The following is an 8,159-nucleotide window of genomic DNA, read 5'->3' as shown; positions in this document are numbered from 1 at the left end:
AAACGACATATATGAAACATGATTATAACATAAAGTTCTTTGTTTTGTTAATATCTTACGATGCAAAAAACAAAACGGTCCGGGTTTACATTACAAAAACAAATACAAACCGAATCGAAAATGACGAATGTCACAAGTAAAACGGGAATGTAACGAACACCTATGGCATCAACCACATAGTTTATAAAGAGACATTAACAAAGTAATTTACATTATATTACATCATTCTAACTTCTTTTACAAACTAGGTGTTACACAGCGTTGATCAGTACGTTCACCACTTTATTTTGTATTAGTATACTTGTGTCTATCTACACTAATTACATTCGTGGCCAAGCACATAGCACACGACACTTTAGTCCAACTTTGGTACGCCTGAAAAGCATGTTAAAAAGGGGTCAACTACGAATACTTGGTGAGTTTCACAAGTTTAAACAAAATCAGTTATGCATAATCATAGTATTTATGTTATATATATGTGTGTGTGTGTGTGTGTGTATGTATATGATGTAATTAAATAAGCTACAAGTGAACCCTTGACGTGCTTTTTTTCATGTGGCCTCCACTGCCCATGAACTCCCTGTGGCCTCAACTGCCACATGCCTCGGGTACTATGGCTAGCATCGCATAGCATGTATGTATAGTTATTTGGTCATGTGCAATTGTATAATGTCTCGGCATACCCCACCGGCTCTGTCAGATGGGTTTGTCAAACCAATAGTGCTATTCATATGCCACCAGCTCAAAGTTAATCACTCATGTTTGCGGGAACCTTCAAGTGTTAGCACTTAGATAATTCACATCATAGTACGTTTCCAAATAGACAGATATACAAAAACATGCTTTTCACCACAAAAGTTCATAAACCAGTTTAGAAAGATGGGTCATGAAACTCACATTGTCGTAGTATAGTGTTAGTAACACACTTCTATAACTAGTATGCCTCGATTATAACTTGAATCCTATAATCGGTATTGCATGGTTAATACTAGTATAGCCTAAACTGAATGGGGTCGTACATCTAGTCTGGGTATGGCTGTTATGCTCAGTACATGTCAGTAGTCTTAGTTTGTAACGTTGTACAATGTCTAATGTTCAAAATCGGTTTTGACTCAATTTCACCGTTTTCTGTGCTTGGTCAAGTTGGTCATATACGCGTTTTGAAAATAGGTAAGATCACACAAACTTGAGTAAACGTACTATTAGATAAAATGATTCAAACTATGAAATAAAATTAGGGTTTAGGTATCCAGATTCGCTACATGGTTCGCTTATGTTTTTATACAGTCTGGGTTGTAGAAAACGCGCACAATTCACCCGAATTGTCCGGAATTCTCTTAAAAGTTCGGTTTACTAAATATATCCAAATATACAATAATTGACCACTTTTGATATTTTGATATTCTAGTCAGATCGTTAATCATAACATTGTTGGATCTATCAAAACTCATATTTGTTTAATATTTAAATTAGTATAATTTTTTATTAAATATATTTAAATTACGAAAACTTTTACACTTACAAATTAAAATCCATAGAAATTTATAATAATAATTTCATAATTATTAAACTCACTTATTTATTTATAAAAGTCCATTTTATATGTTATTTTTAACCGATAAATCCTCCGTTTATACTAAACGGTAACCGAAAAATCCGATTATTTTTCTGAGTGGTCAAAATATCTTCATACAATCTCTGTGAAATTTCCAGAACTTAACTCTTTAGTTAAAAGACCTTTTGAGCATAATATGATCATTAAAACTCAATTAAACGAGAATCCATAAACCATAGCTAGGGTAATCCAATGGACCCCAATTTTCATGTGTGATCTTACAATGATTTCCCTGAGTTCTCCATAAAATTTCATAATTTTCCAAACTATTTTGCTATTTTTCACAATAAATCATCAATAAACTGTTATGAAATCGCCAAATAAACAGTAATAAATCGTCAAATATTCTCCGTTATTGAAAAATTACCAAATTTGGAAAGGATTCATTCATATGATCCTTTATGTCCCTGCAAATTTTTATAGGGTAACAACAAGCACGTCACAATCTAGACACTAACAGCCCTTAAACGAGTGTTTGGACACAGACTCCAAGGTTTTGTTTCTTTCATATGCCTATTCTTTATAACTTTATATTAATACTTCTTTACTAAATTGCTAAAAAAAATTACTGTATTTCTCTCTTTTTTTATTAAATAATATATTTTTAAGGTGCTACATATACTTTTTATATATATAGAAAAATCACAATGTTTTCTTTCTCTTTTACTCACAACATCCTAAACAACTCATTATATTATAAAAATCCCGCTCATATAATATGATAGATGAATTAAGAATGTTGTCTCATTAAAGGAAAGAAAGGAAAGGAAATGGAGAGAAAGAAGTGGAGTATTGTATTCCCGAGTTTCATTAAAGGAAATAAAAGAAAGGAAAGGAAACAAAAATAAGGAAAATGAAGAGTAAAATGGGTAGTTTTAGTCTCGGCGGATCTAGACTTGAAACATAGGGGTAGCGCTAAAAAAAATCCCCTTATTTCATACAAAGTTAACGAAACAAATATAAAAAGCACAACAACAAACAAATTTAAACTAATCGGGTTAACGAACCAATAATGACGGATCTAGGTTGGGCTATAAATATCTCCTCTTCGGTTTTTGAAAGCTTGAAACCGAGTCATTACATCTTCTTAATTTACTTTATCAAACGTTTCTCTTTCGACCTCACAATTAAAGCATTGTTCAAATACTCATCACCCATTCGATTGCGCAAATTCGTCTTGATAAGCTTCATTTTAGAAAAAACATTTTTCAATGGTTGCAATTGTGACCAATAAAACCAACGCTAGCTTCAATATTCGATAAACCAAAGGAAAAGTTGTGTGTTTTCCGGTTTCCACCATTACACGAGCAAGATCACCCATTCCACTCAGTTTTGCAAATTTATCATCTCTTCCTTTAAAGTGTAATAAAAGGTCGTAAGATCACCCGAAATACACCATCTTTCTTCGTTAGTAAAATCATTCAGATACATCTTTGAAAAAGCCACTATCTTAGATATGTCAAACTTAGAAAACGAATCACAAGGTTTAAATCCGACATATTTTCTAACAAACTAGTTGAGACTTCATAAATTTATTTCCAAGTTCTTGAACTTGCATAATCAAAACCGTGTTAAAAACTTCAACATCAAAATAATGTCGATTAGTAATGACATTATTCTGGTTTCTTTGATTACCATAACTTTTCGTCATATCTAACATCTTATTCTTATTTTTTTCACAAAAAGATGTAACTTTTGCCAACATCTTGTCAAATCCGGTTTGTCTTAGATTATTCAATGCTCGATTTGTCCCACTTATCAAGTTAGACGCTTCTAACAAACCTTGACTCTTTTTTTGAAGATTTTTTATAGAGCATTTGTAAGACCTAAAATTTCTTCCGATAAGTGTATATAAAACACAAATTCAAGAGCTTAAAATATGATAGAATAACTTTCGCATAAGATTTTGTTGCACGCTCTCCCCATCTAATTTAATAAATGTAAGTACCTCAACAACTTCAGAGAATAATTTTAACAAACTTGTGATTGTTCTATGATGAGATCTCCATCGCATGTTTCCGGCTCGTGCAAGAGAAACCTCTTGGTATAATCCTTTTCATGTATTTAAATTACCAAGAAAAATTTCATTTTCACTCTCACACTTTTTAACTCCAACATCGTATCTTTTCTTTTGCAAGAAGCACCAACCGTATTTGGCAATTTACACATAAAACTAAATTTGGCAATTTACACTAAAACTAAAAGCTAATCAATTCCAAATAAAACATAAACCCTAAATACCTAATCAATTCCAATTTAAACATAAACGCTAAATCCCAAATTAATTCTAATTTAGACAAGAAAACGAAAAATCTTACCGGAAGATGAAGAGGCAGGCGGTGGTTATGGACTGTGGTGACTGGTATGGTGTCGTCCGGCGCTGTAGACGTAGTCCGGCACTCTGGCGGCTGGCGCTGTGGTGTGGTGTGGAGGCTGGCCAGTGCTGTGGTGTGGTGTGAAGCCGCTGCTGCTGTAGTGCTGTTGTAAATGGATTAGCAAACAGTGAACCGATTTTGGTTTACTTTGGGTTTGGTTGGGTTATTAGGTTTTTTGGTTTGGGCTTTGGCTTTTGATGAGTTTAAAACTTAAATTGTTGAACTTAAAATCATAGGTGTAAAATTATTTTTTTCAGGGGTAACGAAACCGACCAAAAAAAAATTTACACTACCGCTAAAAAGTTGTGGGGTAGCGAAGGCTACCCCTCCCCTCTATGTAAATCCGCCACTGGTTTTGGTTTCTTTCCAAATTGGAGATAATTTAATGGAAAAGAAAGAAAATAAGAAAAGAAATAAAAGTGAAAAGAATCCTTAACTCAACTCGGGAACACAAACATGTCTTTATCTCATACCTCATCCATTAAATTCAAAAAAACATTTTTTTTTACCGTTTCTACATCTCACTCTCTAAGTAGAGAAAAAAAATTAGAGATGTCCTGATAAACCTCTAAATACCGTGTGTAATGAAGTAAAAAAATTAATATATAAAAAAAACATTATTTAATTTAATAAATATAGATATAGAGAACTAGATGCTTAAGCATTTACAAGATAAACCAAAGTTAGGAAAAATATGCTTCTAGTTAAATCATAGCGATAGAAATAAATAAACCAATGCCCACACGTTGTTTTACCGAGTCTAGATAAGCAAAGAAATGAATCGATGAGGACTATAAAACTTGTGTTTTATGGTTTTGTCAATACAACAAATCTACTATTATAATAAATAAAAATGATAGTTGAACCACATATCCTCTAATTAGTCTAATATTTTGCCAAGTGGCACTTTTAAATTTTAACTTTTAAATACCTATTTTTTTAAATTAAACAATTATTAATTTTTAAAATCTTCCTTAATAAGTTTTTGAATTAAGTACAACTAATATAGAGTATGTATTAGTTACCATAATAATTGCTACTTACCATAATACGTTTTTGAATTATAATATCAATAACAATTTGTTAACTATATTTCTTATTACTAAACACCTTTCTTTGATAGTATTTGTAAACACAAATTTTTTGTATTACATATATTTACTTATTTATAATATATATAAAACACTAGTTATTTACCCGGCGCGTTACGCCGGGCGGGGAAAAAGCTAGACCATTGAGAATATATAGCTAACACAAAGACATTTACATAAAGTGGTCAAAGTTTTACAAATACATAGATTGCTGTATAAAGGTTTTACATAAAAGTATAAAAAGGCAATAATACTATATTATCAACCAATCAATTTAAATTTAAGAACAAATATAACAAAACTAATTCTGGGTGTCTGTTTAGTAGGCTAATTCATAGTCACATGGTTCGCAGTACACTCCGGTACGGGAATGTGGAACGGGATCGCAATTCGCTAGGTTCCTAAAATTCGGTACGAGAGGGGGTAGGCTCATTTCGGGTCGCCTCGGTACGATGTACCATATAATGTGGTACGATGCACTGGTTAATCGGATTTAAATTTTATATGTATTTTTTATTTTTTTTTAAATCTATATATACACACACATTATAAAAGTTTAGGGTAAATTTTAATAAAAACTATGACTTCAAGGGTTAAAAATGAAACTTTGGTTAAAAAAAGTAACAACTAGATCGTTGTCTTCCTCCCTCAAACCCTAATTTCAGCCGCAACTCTGCAACTTCAATCTCAGACAAATTCATCTATGAAATTTTCATCTATCTATCTTAGATTATCCATCTCCAACTCCATATATTTGTCAATTTCATGTTCCCATGAAGTGGCGGATCGTGTTTACATAATCAAGAAGGTCGCGATCCCGAATGCATCTGGTACCACTGAATCAATTATCCAGAACGCCAATTGCAGGGCTGGAATCGCGTTCCAGAGCGTTCCGAGATCGTGTTCGTACCGCGTTTTGGTACGAACGATCCAGATCGAAAATCGTGGCCAATTGAGCGAACCATGTGACTATGGGGCTAATTCATGTAAATACTTAAATAATCATAATATAATTTAATAACAGAAAAGCACATCCAAACATCATCAGATCTTTAGAATGCTTAAATAAATTCTAGTTTAATCTCAAGTACGAAACACCCCCGTTCTTCATGTTATAGAAATCATAGACTTTTAAAAACGTTAAAAGAACACGCAAAAGCAGTTAACCTGCATAGACATAACATATCACATGTCAATAAAGCACATTAAGAAATGCGCATATGCTCACAAAGAGAACTCACCTAAAATATGATGCACCATTTAGTACAGACCTCCATTTTCATTATCATCATTTGGATTTTAAGCATTTTTAGGGGCAATTTGCAGCACCATTTAGATTGCTTGACTTAAAAAACTTAATGCACCAAATTGAACTACACATATGCATAGTCATTTAAACTATAGACCAACAGATCCTGCATGAACTATTCAACATGAAGTTCGTTTTTGTTCGATTATTTAATAAACAAACAAACATAAACACACTTTTTGTTCGTTTATTTTTGTTCATAATGTCCGTTTATGTTTGTTCAAATGTTAATAAAAAGTATGTATATTTATATACATACAATAAAATGAGCACGTCAAAATTATATGCATATATATATATATATATATATAGGGAGAGGATCATGAGAGAACTCCATATTATGGAGAGAACTAGAGAACTAATAATGAAGTATTTTTAATTTAATTAAAAAAAATATTTTTAAAATTTTTTTCTTTCATCCTTCTTATATGTTGTTATTCTTCACCACAAAAAAAAATAAAAAAAATTAACGAGTAATGCATATATGCAATACACCGACTTTTTTTATAATGCATATGTGCAATAGTGTGCATTTTGATATTTGAAATAGTGTTGAATAGCATATATATATATAGTTGTTTGTATTGTTTATTTGCAATAGTGTTATATTATATACAAAAATTAAAAAAAATCGATATAGTGCATATGTGCATTAGTGTTGTATTACATATATGCGATAATTTGTTTTGCATACAATTATTAGTGTCGTATTTGCATATATTCAATAGTGTGTATTGGATAATGCAATTGTGTTGTATTATATGCAATAAAAACACTATTGTATATATGCAATAGGCATTAGTGCACACATGCACTACAGTACTACACCGACAAGGTTTTTTTTTTTTATATTTTTTTTAGTATCAATATCATCTTATTAGAATGAGGAAAGAAAAAAAAATCACAAAATAATTTTTTTTAAATAGTTAAAAATAATTCTTTACTAGTTCTCTATTTATCTCTTTAAGAGGAGTTCTCTCTAGATCCCACCCATATATAATTCTTTACTAGACGAGTGCCCGCGCGATGCAGCGGGTCTTTGAACATGGAATTTATTAATCACGTAACGATTATGAGTGTTCATGGTTCGGTTTAAAGCCTTGAAACCGTTTAAAACTGGTCATCGGTTTGGTTTCCTGCTGGGTTGTTTACTTTCAGTCGTTTTTTTTTACTTCCTTTATCCTTTTAAGTATCTTTGACTTAGTTGGAATTGATGATACGGTTATATTAATAATCATTTTAAGCAAATTTTATTATCAAAGCTTAAACTCTTAAACCAAACCAGAACCAGACCATTAATAACAGTTTGATTTCAATTTTTAATGGTTTAGTTTTCGTTTAAAAACAATCAAAACCGACATTGAACACCCCTACGTAACATATTAATTTTTTCAATTGAAAAAATTATAATAAATTATATACAAATTAAAGATAATAAAATACTCGTTTTTATGGTGCAATATTTTTACAAAAATATTAACGTATGAAAAACTTATTGTCGTTTAAAAATCGTGGGTGAGAAGTTGGTTTAAAGTTGAAACTAAAAACATGATATGGTTAAAGATGAGGGGGGGGCAAACTTGTAAGTTGAGTGAATTATGTTTAAAAGACAATTTTACCCTTAATTACACATGTACTTCATGTTTTAAGTGCTGTAAATTACTTAAAATGGGTGTCTTAATTTACCCTTGTTTGGTGTATTATATATAACCCGACTCGACCCGATTCGACCCGACAGTTGTATTAGTACCGACCATAAAAATTCCCGA

Source organism: Bidens hawaiensis, unplaced genomic scaffold (genome assembly GCF_021521415.1).
Source record: "Bidens hawaiensis isolate Kalapana, Puna unplaced genomic scaffold, B.hawaiensis_p1.1 tig00014982_1, whole genome shotgun sequence".
Lineage (NCBI taxonomy): Eukaryota > Viridiplantae > Streptophyta > Magnoliopsida > Asterales > Asteraceae > Bidens > Bidens hawaiensis.
The sequence above is the reverse complement of the archived record's forward strand: the minus strand, read 5'-3'. Positions refer to the sequence as shown.